General features: G+C 38.4%; 2 non-coding genes across 2 annotated transcripts; both read left to right on the top strand.

Moving 5' to 3' along the window:
- The first annotated feature begins 1,022 nt into the window (after nucleotides 1–1,022).
- Trnah-gug lies at nucleotides 1,023–1,094 on the top strand. The gene has a single exon. It is a non-coding gene; the product is annotated as a tRNA-His (tRNA).
- Nucleotides 1,095–1,633: 539 nt separating this feature from the next.
- Nucleotides 1,634–1,705, top strand: Trnah-gug. The gene has a single exon. It is a non-coding gene; the product is annotated as a tRNA-His (tRNA).
- The last annotated feature ends 6,419 nt before the right edge of the window (nucleotides 1,706–8,124 follow it).

Genomic DNA, 8,124 nt, shown 5'->3' with positions numbered 1-8,124 from the left:
ATGCAACAACGAAAAAAATCCATCCCGCGAATAAAAAGTGCGATTATCACTGACGCATTCGGACAAGCTACACTCGCAGGTGTCTGCTACTCGTTGGGTCCGTTTGATGACATTTACAACATTTACCAAGAATAGAAATCTCGTCTTCAAGTCTGTCAGGTCAGTCTCTCCTCTACCTGTCAGGTAGAAGAAAGAAAAACCCATTGGAAAAAGAGAGAAAAAAAAGTCGAGAAGTAGAATAGGAGGAGATGCTGAAGATGTGCATTGAGATGGTACAAAAACTCGTGAAATCGTTGCTGGAACGCGTTTATGAATGCAACGCGAGCTTCTACGGTTGGAGAAATGGGAGGCGCCACGGGGTAATGAAGGTAATAAATGGTGAAGGCTGAGGGGATGGGCAGGTGAAGCGCGCGTGCCGTGATAAGGCGGATCGGTTAAAAAAGAGAGGAGAGGAGTGATGTACTTGGGAGAGACCAAAACGGGGAGCAATAAAGGTTAAATGATGATTTCAATGCGCTTTCAGTAAACGATTCTGGAATTATTTTATTCGTTTATTGGGTCGGTGTTGCAGGAATGGAGCAGATGGGGATGAGTAATGAGGGGAATTCTGCAGTTGGAGAAATCCGGAGTTTGTAAAATTTATGATGAGGATGAAAATTCACGACAGTCATCCATTTCAAATTAAATGGAATTTTGCGTTAGTTGACTCGTTAATATTACCCAACAATTTTTAGTTTTTTTCAGCAAATGCCGCGGCTTCTCGTCTCATTATATTCTATTATTCATCTTCAGTATGATTTTTTGAGTGAAAACACACTATTTCATTTGTTGATAATCAAAAATTTAATTGATTTGACTCATTTTTAATTATTCAATTGAATATTCACTCATTTGGGGGATAATTGCCTGAATAATAGCGATTTTGGGGCATTTTCAATACTTGTCCCACCTGAAACGATGAGATGATTGAAAGAAATCAATTCCATCCCAATTTCACTCCAGATTTTCATATACCTTCCATAGCCGTGATGATCTAGTGGTTATGATTCTACGTTGTGGCCGTAGCTACCCCGGTTCGAATCCGGGTCACGGCATTATAAATGGTGAGGGTATGCACTATTTTTTCTTCACTAACAACTATAAAGCTATCCGTACGTGAGAGGAAGATGCCAAAGAAAATTTACATTTTTGGTGTTGAATTAAATTTTAAATCCTGTGTAAACACGAAGTCAGATTTAGACATAAATTTCTGTGTCTGAACAGGAAATTCGTGTCCGGACATGAGCTTATGCGTAAACAGCAGGTCGTGTCCGGCCTAAAATAGCAAAAGTATAATCTGAAGACTATTTTGGTCCTACGCGTCTACGAGTTCCACACAATTTATTAGGCAGATTGAGTCCCAAACTGAGGAAAAATCGATAAAAAATCGACCGAAGTGTTGTGTCAATATTGACAATCACTGTGAAACAGAACTTAATTCTCATTCCTCTACATCAACACATGGTGTACATAAAGAGCACTCATAATAGAAAATAAAACCAAAACTAGGCTGAATAATGAAGGTTCCGGTTGGATAATCGACCGAAATCAATTCCATCCAAATTTCACTCCAGATTTTCATATACCTTCTATAGCCGTGATGATCTAGTGGTTATGATTCTACGTTGTGGCCGTAGCTACCCCGGTTCGAATCCGGGTCACGGCAATACGAATGGTATTTTTTTTTCTCCACGAATCGCCGAATATTTCACCCTCAGGTTGTTATTGCAGATGTTGATGATTACGAATCACGATTGGAGCGTGATCGCACCGATTGATGAATACATGTGAAATCAGTGGGAAGATGATCCTGCATGGTATAGTATGTGGAGAGTTCCCCGAACGATCTTTCTACTCAGCAGAATTCGTAGCTTCAATTGTAATCCATAGAATATTTTCGCCAATTGTTGATACTTGATTTGAAAATTCTAAATTAAAAAAATTAAAATGATCTTGAGACCAAGAGATCATGAACGGCGCATGCGCACCGTCACGGCACTGACCAGGACACCTCACAGATGCTAGACTCTAGAGAGAGGGGATAGAGTTGTGAACACGATAGGATCAATGAGGAAAAGAGTATTCGGACCAGGTGTCACAGCGCAAGAAAACCAAAGACATTAATCAAAAGCATGGGACGATGTTGTCAGGCATCTGTGGGGAGATCAAGAGCCCTCATGGTGAGGGTATGTCCATTTTTTTACTGACGGTTATACAGCATTAACACGATACGAAGGGATGTAAACGTAAATTTCCATCGATTAAAATTTTGTTATTGCGGAAAAGCATGTCTATGACACAAAGTTCAGAACTTCTTTTGTATCTTTTATTTATTTTTCTATTTGCCCCAATTTCTTTAATAAACATTTATTCATTATTAAACCGACTGATATTCTACGATATTTTGTAGACTTTCTTAAATTGCCCGATCGAGGAGAATTGACTTATTTTTAAATATTCAGATCATATGAAAATGAAAATGTCTCAATGAAATCCGCCTCTGAAAAAATGAATCCTGAAAATCATAAAATCTTATTACATCTTATTGCTTTCAAATTAATCGATTCATTTTACGTTTATGGATGGTTTTATACCACCCATTTAATCTGTCCCAACTAAAAAACCCCATAACCCCGAAAAAATTCGCCTGACCCTGCTTTCCCTTGCGGTACCACCGTTAAGTATGACTTCGCGAAGGAGGTTTTAGCTATTGCCTCTTCCACAATATTTTTGTCTCTAATGTACGTCCCCCTGTCCCACAAAAATGTTGGGTGTGGGTAGGGGATTCCCATAGATTCCTCGTCTATTCTGCAACTTTGCGCTTGCGTTCCTCATTTCTGAGTTCCTTCATGACTTCTGTCGTGAAATTGCTGAGTGCGTTTCCATCAAGTTCCCAGGCAAGACCTTCCTTCTAAGTGCAGACTCCCAAGTACTACGGATCTCGCTGAGGCGGGGGCATGTGACTAACGCGTGCTCCGCGTCCTCATCCACTCCTATGCGTGTCGCGCACTGCGGGGAATCCTCATGTTTGAATTTATGAAAATACGCCCGGAAGCACCCATGTCCCGAAAGCATCTGTGTTAGGTAGTAATTAACCTCTCCAAGACTATGTGTGCAGGTATGCGTGTGTATGTAACCGATCGTTTCTCGATAATAACCGACAATACAATTGCTTAAATGAATCCAATTGTGATTAAAAATATTCTTTCTAATGCTATCTTGACCAAGTTTGATCATGAGATTTATTGCATTATCTGTTGTTGAAAAAATGTAATGTAGGTAATCTTGACGTCAATGAATCATTGAATTCAATTTAAAATACATCGTCACAAAAATTCCGTTCGGAAGCAAATTGCTAATTTGAAGATGTATTCGCTCTGACTTTTCGAGTCTTCTTTGAGACTCCCTCGCTCGCGTAACAAATTTTCAAGATCGCTAGATTATTATTTGAAAGAATGCCCCAAAACGAGAAAAGTCACCTTAAATCTCATTTTAAAATCATCTTAAGATAGCCGTTTTTGCAGGATACCTGTAAAAGTACTCAAACTTATTTTCAGATACATGTAATTTCTTTTTTTACTACAGAAAACGCGCGTGCCGATTGCATATACCTCGGGTGGTATGCACGCGCCAGTTTTACACACGAGACCCATGAATTATGTATGTCCCGGGGTACGTACAGACGGAGGATTACACTCTCTGGCATTACCTGTATGCGTGCAAAGTACTGAAATGGGGAATGCGACGGTATCATCCTGATTGTTAAATTGTACTTGGGAATTTGAGACGAAACCCGATCCCGCGATTATTGAAAACCCTCGATTTCCTCTCAATATTTTTTTTGTGAATCTAAAAATTGTTGTTCATTGAATTGAGGGCAATTTTCAGACATATCATCACGAAAATTGCTCAATCAAAAATCATCGAATGAAGTAACGGTACATGAGATTTATCTGGGGCGTAGAAAGAATGAATGAAAATTCGTTCTTTTTTTAAACATTACAGCGTTATGGGCATGTCCATGTATGTGCAATTTAAGTACAGTGGAGGGTACCAAAAATGGCGATTGCGTGTGTGATTGCCGATTAACGGGCTTTCCGGGTTGAAATTCAATCCTGTAGTGGTGCATGTGTGGCACATTGTGCAATGTGGAATTAATGAAATCTTCGGGTTTGAATTAATGGTGCGTGTGAAATTGAGAATGAAATTGAGGTTTAATTGTTTTCGAAGAAGGGGAGATGTGACCTCTCGGGGATTTTTTTAGCTGATTCTTTCCGGGAGACAAGCTTGGAATTGGCCAGTGTTGGCCCAACATTCGACCAACCTTAAGGTGTTTGGTGTAAAACGTCAAAATAATTTTAAAAAATTGGAAAATTCATCAGAGAAAAAAATTAATTAATCTGATGAATAAAATCAATTTTTTTTTCGAACTACTCAATTTTTTTAATTTGTGAAAAAAAGTGTTTGTTTCTTCTACTGAGAGTTTTTCCTGTACTTTAGATCCACAACTCTTTTGATAGTTGAATCAATGAATCAATTAGATAAAACGGTTGTAATTTAACCGTTCAAATATCCAAAAAATATTAAAATCCGATGAAAAATTATCAAAAACATAAGAAGAAGGATTTTAATAAGAAATTGAAAGTGAGATTCACCGTAGTTAACATTCAAAGATCTGTCAATTGTAAAATTCCTTGAAACTCGTATTAAACGTCCAAATGAGCTAAATCCATTGAATATCGTATTTTTCATTTCAAAACACCAATAAATCAAATTTTAGAATAACCTGAGTTGAATTACTCGTAACTCAGGAGCATCTTTTAAAACGATGCACCATTGAATGCTCCAAAATCCTTTCAAAACCGACAGGTGAAAACTCTCCCCTGAAATCATTCATTTCCACCCACTTAAAAGAATCTCAAGTGGTCCACCGGCCAATGTAGAATCTTGACAACTCGCGCCTTATATATTCGACGTCCCTCCAACAACAGCCTTTCAAGATTTGTAAAGCCACAGAAGGTGGTTTTTTCTTTCTTCTCAAAAGCCGAGTCCATTGTTGAGGACCAATATGGTTCTTAACTTGGGGTGAGAACCTGTCATATCGATTTTTACCTATTTTCAAGATCAAAATCTTGGGTTTTAAGACAGAGTGGGAACTTTCGGAATACCTGTTCCTTACAGTTCGCTTCATACCTGGTGGAAACTGGAATTTAGAGTCATCGAGGTTCTGATTTTTTAGGGGCTGTTAACGTCTTCATGTTTTTTGTTGTTAAGAGGATGCAGTTAAACGTTAAGGGAAAACCGCGGTGAAACTTGACCACTGTCACAGCCATCCGCATTTTCAAATTCTCCGAAAGGATCATGTTCTCAGATTGAGTGAGACAGGGTGGGAAAAATGAGTAGTTGTGGAGAAAATCAGGTGAGCGGTACAGGCGTCGCCTCCCCTACACTGAGAGAAAAACGACACAGTTCTCAAACAAATCCTACTTGTGCCAAGAAAATAGTTTTTTGAAAATTATCAAAAAAGGATTTTTTTGTGCCAAACATGCAGAGAGTGCGCCGGAATGAAAAATTTTTGTCGCAAAAATAGATTCAGTAGTTCAAAAAAAATTGCATTCTCTTTACGCGCAATAAATGTCATTTCTAGCACTACTCCTTCGTTATTCGATACTCCCATACGTATTTTGCTCCCGAAAAATCTTTGTTTTATGCGAAATAAGGGATAGTAGTTTTTCGTTTCGGCTGTCCAATAATCACAGACAAGAAATGAACCCTTAAATGAAACAATAATAATGATATGATAGCAATCTTGTAACTTGTGGATAAAATATTAGTTGATAAATTTTCCTCTATAGAGATATTTTCATCTTGAAAAGGCACCGTCTGGTGTGAATTATCCGCCTCTTGAGCCAAATATTTCGTTGCTGTCGAAAGCAGAGCAATTATTCATGTTTGAGACTTTCAAATTCGCACTAAACAAATTCTTTTTCGGCAATTTTCAACTAGCGATTTTGTTGGCCCAAACAAGACTTGTTTGACAACGTGTTTGTTTTTCTCTCAGTGTAGGAGTAATCTTTGAGCGCTCGGAGCTCGAAGTATCTTATAGAGAGAGTCGACCCTACAATTACTCATGTGGAGTCAACTGAGCTTTTGACCCTTGAGCTTGGCCCTTCCATTTCGACTCAAAATGTGCAACTCTAAACACTTTCAAATTTTCCAAATTTCGCGAAAATTCTCATTTTTCCGGGCTTCCGCCGCTGTCATCCCCTAGAGAGGGGATAGAATAATATTGACGCGTTGCGGGACACTTTATTTACACTGAGTGTCGTGTTACGGGCTCGTATTCAACAGTGGGAGTATTTCTCCCTTGCGGTTAAATATTTTTTTATTCCTCTCATCCCTTTGTTTTTTATCTCTACAGGTTTATAGTATGAACAACGCGAGTTCGGGGTCATAACATGAAAGGCTCAAGTTTTTTGAAATAAAAATGAGAATGTAAACACAATAAGAGGCAGTTTGATTCTATCATTTTTATCCTCGGAACAACGCATTTTTTAAGGACGATGGAAGTAGTGGAGGGGGTTGGGTTAGTCACTGGGGACTGAAGTGACCTCGATGCAATTTTTAGTGAAACCAGAATGCTATTAATATTGCGTTTTTCAAATTTTCTCTGTGGAAATACGTCCAGAATATTCTTAGGTTTTATAATTTCACGTGATATTTCTGCGATTATGTATGTTTATATGTTTCTTTCTTTCATACTTTCATAGATTTATATAATTCAGTAGCGAAGTGGTGAAAGGAGACAAGTCAATTTTGACTATTGACCAGTTGTCAATCAATATCTCGGAATCTAAGGGAGATAGCAAAATTTTTGTTACAACCTTTTCTGTGGAGCCGATTGAGTGCTACAAAAAAGGTGATAACAAAAATTTCGCCATCTCCCTTAGATTCCGAGATATTGACTGAAAACTGGTCAATAGTCAAAATTGATTTACTTCTTTTTACCACTTCGCTACTGAATTAGTCATTAAAATTGAAAACAAACTCAGTTTGAAATTACTGGGAGAAGAGAGTCATGATTTTTATACTTCCGTTCTGAATAAATTTTAGTGAAAATTTCTATTTCTACGTAATTCGATGAATGCTTCTGCGAGGATAATTTCGTACAAGATGTGAAAAAAATCGAATAGTCCCTGGTAGTCACGATTCCGCTGACCGCCACAACTCCGCAAATGTCCCGAACCCCTCAACATCCCCGAAGAATAATATATTAATTTGTAACTGAAACCTCGGTTGAATATCTTTCTACGCTTTTTTTCGACAGCCGCAGGTGGCCTCGGCACGCCAGCATGCTAACGTGTGCCACAGGATCGCATATACAGGAGGCCTTTTATATTCAACGTAGCAACATATTCGCAAAAAGCATGGTTGAGAGAGAAAAAAACTGACATACTGGAGGAATAAAAGAGGAGGAGAATTCTCATGAAAAAAGAGTAGTGGCCCCCGCGCCGGGAGAATTAGCCGGGATGGACGCGCGCCACACAGTGCGGAGAGGAAACCCAATGGTGAATCTCCGGGAACCAACTGCCGCTCCACTCGATGGATGCCACGCGCCAATAGATGAGTAATTAATACCCGCAGTCATAAAAGCCATTAATCTTTCAATTTTTAACTTCCCGAGCCGAATTCTACTCAAGACGAATTCCGTTGAAAATAATGAAATGCAAATAAAAATAAACAAAATGATGAACTTGTCCAAACGATCTACTTCAACAATTCATTCTTAAGGATGTTCTACACCCTTTCTGCCAAAATTCACGTTTTTTTAATTTTTCTGGCAAACTTATGATGGAATTGACGTGAAAAAATATAACATTTTTGCGTTTTGTCATTAATGTCGTATTTAATGACTGACGAAATTTTAAGGTGGTGCGAACATTTTCCTGCGTTTTCTCTAAACTTTTAAAAAGAATCAGAAAACTGTAGAAAAAACGCATGAAAATTATCGCACCACTACGCAACTTCGTGAGCCATTAAAGAATGACAAACCACAAAATCGTTATATTTTTTCACGTCAATCCC

The sequence above is a fragment of the Diachasma alloeum genome, unplaced genomic scaffold, assembly GCF_001412515.2.
Source record: "Diachasma alloeum isolate Michigan unplaced genomic scaffold, Dall2.0 Dall_scaffold_00302, whole genome shotgun sequence".
Lineage (NCBI taxonomy): Eukaryota > Metazoa > Arthropoda > Insecta > Hymenoptera > Braconidae > Diachasma > Diachasma alloeum.
This window is presented reverse-complemented; position numbering and strand designations above follow the sequence as displayed.